The 4,735-nt window shown below is 44.3% G+C and overlaps 1 protein-coding gene across 1 annotated transcript in view; it reads right to left on the bottom strand.

The window, feature by feature from the left end:
* Positions 1–1,288: 1,288 nt before the first annotated feature.
* LOC127743751 (cytochrome b) overlaps positions 1,289–4,735 on the bottom strand; it is a 5,827-nt gene continuing 2,380 nt past the window's right edge. Inside the window, exon 1 of the mRNA XM_052255936.1 lies at positions 1,289–4,735. This exon is cut by the window's right edge and continues 2,380 nt beyond it. The gene's annotated coding sequence lies outside the window, so the exon portion shown is untranslated.

Raw genomic sequence — 4,735 nt, 5'->3', positions numbered from 1 at the left:
AGAGTAAGAGCAAACTTATAACTCGCCTTTCAGGCTATGCCCTTTACTTCAAGTTTATTATTTACAAGATTCAACTGAGTAGGGGTAGGAGTCAGGGGTTCGAGCCCTTCTCCCACAATTGGCAAGAGCCAGTGATCGCCAATTCCTTTCCCCTTTCCATCGACAGGGCTCCTCGGACTGGACTAGAGTATACGTTCTTTTGCGCTTCAAGTTTATTATTTACAAGCGATCGAAGTAGGGCAAGTCTCAGTCTTGTATTTGAGGTTGGTGAGAGGGCTGGCCCAGGGCATGCCTTTACTCCAACAGCGGCGAGGGGGTCAATCATCATCGTTTTTCCAGAAAAAGGTAGTTGAAAGCTGGAGCTTTACGAAACGAGTTGTTTTCAAAGCATCCGAGTTGGTAGAGCTTCGAGCGGGAACTTATCGAAAGGAGTGTTGGCAGATCGACCCCCCTTCCATTCCGTGGCACGCGGCGAAGGTAATTGAAAACAAATCAAAACAATGAATAGGAGGGGGCAATAAGAATTCAGTTGTCAATTGTTGGCCCACAGGCACACTTCCTGAAATCGATGTAACTCTACTTACTGTAAAATGGCGGGTTAGGTTTCTTTCATACAGAGATGTCGGCTATTTCACTTGACTCCTATTGAATGATCCGCAAGCCTATAGCCGCCCTCGTGCAAGCAAGCAAAGCCATCCAATCCAGTAGGACTTTGAGCACTAGAGGAAGGTGATGAGTCAGGAAGTCCCAAGTAATAAAGTGATAGAAAGCTGGCCCCCTATTTGATAGAGGTTCTTAATCCCCGGGGATATCTCGTAAGGAAGAATCAGAATCATTTCAGTCCACTGGTTCTAGCTGTAGTAAGCCTGTCGTTCTATTAAGCAAACCTGTAAGTTAGTGATTCAAAGTATAGCCCTGGTGTATGAGATATTGAATTCTCAGACTAAGAATCCGGTATGTTCCCCAGCTAATGAAAGGTGAGCTTGAGCTTCCAGCCCCGCGCTCTACGACTTCGAAGTTAAATCATTCCTCATTCACTTACAGGCAAAAGGCGATAGGCGATCAGTAAATAGCCGAATTGGCATCGATTGAAGAAGAAATTAGTAGATGTCGGGGAATCGAAAAAGCACTTTGTAGCTCTTAATAAGAAGAAGAGGAGAACTTCGGGTAGGCAGGCAACTCACTAGGTATAGGTAGAGTCAAAGATTGTAGCAAGCAAGAGCACAATGTTGTTTTTTTTTTTTTCTATTAGAAAAGATATTAGCAGAGGATTACCTTTTCTTTCAAATCCTAGGCTACGCACCTTGACCATCCTTCTACCTTTACCAACTACTACTAGCAATTACGACAACAGGTGAAATAGCTGATCTTATTCCGAAATAGCTTCTTCTTTTCGGATTCATCTTCTTATGCTCCTAAAGAAAGAGAAGGGCTTTACTCCGAGTTGAAAGAAGAGTTTACATCTTATATATATTTAAGAGACAGCAGGGAATGAATGAACTAGCAAAGGATGGCCTTGACAAATCCTCCTTCGCTCCTGTGGGAGTCGAACCCACTACATAGGTTTCTTCCTTGTTTTACCGACTCAGGTCTCTCTATTCCTGCTAGAAATGTTCGATTTGCTTTGGTGAAGCTGTAGGCCTTACTGAGCTAAAGGCCCCATACGTGGCAACTGAATAAATACCTGTTAGACTCAATCTTTTACCAAAGCCCCCACTCCTTGAAAACTAGATTTCTTTCCTTAATTGCAATATCACAACGAGTCTATAATAGGCGAATTCCAATGCCAGCGCTTTTAGCTAAATAGGATCTATATCTGAACCAAGTAAGGAGGAGGCAGGGGTCATCATGCAGGATCAGCTATACCTCTGAATCCCATAGTAAAGCCTTGTCCATTTCGGGGATGGGCCATGGATTTGATTGGGAAGATTTTGACCCCTTCTCTTCAAAGAGAACCCGCCCTCGTGCTTCTTTATTTCCTTCGCTTGTTAAGGAGTTGGAGCAAGTCTTTTCTGATAAGTTGCCCCTGCTGGCTGGCCCGAAGCGACTCCCCACTTCGAACGCGGGTCTCCGGCAATGGCAGATTTCTGTCTTCGATCGGAGTTTGCACGAATCTGAGGATATTCATACATATCACCTAGTAGTAAAATACGAATCGAATTGAGCGCGACTTCTGCTCATCAAAAGTGGGATTTAGTAAGCGTATTCTAACTAAATAACAGAGCTGCTGAAGGCGGAGGACTCTTGGCCCTATCACACAATAGGTATAGAGTTTGAAGAAAGAAGGTTAGACGATGAATCTAGGGCAGCAGATTCTACTGAAAAAAAAGTACATAGGCTTAAGCATAAGAAAAGGAATTTATTCTTTGAAAAGAGGCCCTTTATCCTATCTGATGGGGTAGGGAAGGATGCTATTTCATTCTCTTTTCTCAAGGAAGATTCCAAACAAAGGAGCTCTTTCATTGAAGTGTCTGCCGCCCGGCCTGGTTACCCCAATCCTTAAGTATTTTCGTGCCATGATCTTATCATTGAATAATCAACGCAACTTCTTTTGGTTGGTCACCACTGGATGATTCCGCGATACACTCCCCCTATCTGCTATTCTATTATCTAAAAGTATCGTCGAGGTATCCTGGTTTCGCCCCCTAGCGGTATAGTTCAATCTTTAGGGGCATCAGGGCCCTCTTTGAAACAAGGAGAAGATTCTAAAAGAGATAAATCGCATATGAAGAAAGTATGCTTCGCTTGTCATTGAAGGCGGTTCCTGCTTCTACCGCGAAAGCAGGACAACGCAAACAAAGGGGGGTAGCGCTGCCCACCTAACAGAAGGCGCGAAAGAAAAGCGAGCCGGGAATTCGGCATCATATCGGTTAGCTGAGCCGGCCTCAAGGAAGAACTTTGATCTTGCCTTTTTCCTACTTTCGTTCCGGGCAGTAATATCAAGTGATCTGATGATCCAACAGTTAAGTCAAAGGCTACGAAAAAACCTTCCTCCGTAAGTTCCTTTACTCTCTCTCTCTTGAGCGCTTTCTGGTGAACACTTTGTGTAACCATTGAGTTCGATTTGAACTAGTTTCAAAGGCTGGATTTCCCTTGGGGAGAACTAGAATCCTATCCTCAGATCTTTCCCTCTTCTGTAATTTTGAGACCAAAAGAAGTAGGGATTGGATCGATGGAACGCCTTTGTGAAGTCTAGCTCTGTTCTATGCCCGCCCCTAAAGAGAAAAGCTTTCTATGATATTCTTTTTTCTAGGGAATCCGCGCTTACTAGACCCTTTTTTTGCAGGCAGGATCTGAAAAGACTAGCTGGACCCGGTTCTGACTAATCACTAAGAGCTCATCGCGAGTTCTCTCGGGGCGGGACCTCAGTAAGTAGGGCATTCAGTACGAAGTAAGCCAAGTGAAGTGATCCCTGCGGCCTATACTAGAAGAGAAGGAAAGAACTTCTTACTCGCATCCCCCTTAAGATGTTAATATGAACGTTTCACAAGAAAGATTGAATCGTGGAATTGATTTTAGTTAGATGAGCTCCTTAAGCTAAGGTAACTCCGGGATAGAGGGACGAAGTGGGCTGCTTTCAAGGGCTAGAATTTCCCTGTTTCGGCGTGAGATTGGCTTAGCTTGGTCTTTCTGTGTACCTAGAGTAAGTTTGCCCATAGCGTAGTAAAAGCTTAAAAGATTCTGGTCCGGTTCGGCCTTATCAAGTATGATTTTAGGGATCCTTTTTTTAGTAAAGTACCCCCCTTTGGTTTTAGGGTTCGATTTGCCAACTGATCCGAGTTGGATTGGGTCAGGAACGGTAATAAGGCTCTAGTTCGACTAGCAGCTTGCCTTATCGAATAGGGGCGAGAGGGAGAAAAAAATAGCAAGTACTACTCTTTCTCTTTGAACGAATCCGAAGCCTATCTTTATAACTGTGGGGAGATGGATTTGATTTGAACCTAAATCCTTGGATCGCCCATGTGTCTATGAAGAGGTTAAGCTAAGCCACTTCTTTCGCCTTTCGCTTTACAGTAGTTATGTGATCTTAGCCTTTAAGCTTTGAGCTTGCTTTTTCAAAAAGATGAGGATGTGAAGCTGTGAACAAAGAGTCTCTTGTCCCGTCTTAGACTGCTCTGGCTCGGTACTGTGTCGATTGGGTCTGAGGATTCTTCTATCCATTTGGTCTTCTTTGTACCGTACCCAGAGAAAGGAGAAGATCGAATTAGCTCTGCTAAGGAATCGAAAGCATCCTATCCGCTAAGAGCGAAAAATCACATATTTAGAAATAAGGTATAGAGCAGCCTACCTCTAGTGCTTTCTTCACTGCCTCCTGACGTTTCATCCACTTCCACTACCAGGGTAGGGCTGGCTGTCGGATGCGCTATGCGCTAAGGCTACTTATTGCGCTATCCCTCATCATTGATTTACCAAACTGCCATCTCATCTTGCATCCGAAAGAAGTGACAGCCTGCCTGAGATGCCATGTTGATATTGCCAGAAGAGAAGAAGGCCTATCTTAGATATGCCTATTTGAACTATGCCTAGCTGCCGAGGGAGAGGTAGCCTATAGACTCAAGGCCTACTACTATGACTATTCTATGGTTTTGCCGTTAGCTGGAATAAGTGTACTCAACCGTGCTAACCTTCGCCTCGTGGCTCGATCAAGGCGCTATCGCATTATCTGAAAGAGCGACTATCCCGTGCCATCTGTAGCTCTTGCCCTGTTTATTATGAGAATAAAGAAGTCCCCTAC

This window comes from Arachis duranensis, unplaced genomic scaffold, assembly GCF_000817695.3.
Source record: "Arachis duranensis cultivar V14167 unplaced genomic scaffold, aradu.V14167.gnm2.J7QH unplaced_Scaffold_103477, whole genome shotgun sequence".
In the NCBI taxonomy this organism is placed as follows: domain Eukaryota; kingdom Viridiplantae; phylum Streptophyta; class Magnoliopsida; order Fabales; family Fabaceae; genus Arachis; species Arachis duranensis.
The sequence above is the reverse complement of the archived record's forward strand: the minus strand, read 5'-3'. Positions and strand labels throughout refer to the sequence as shown.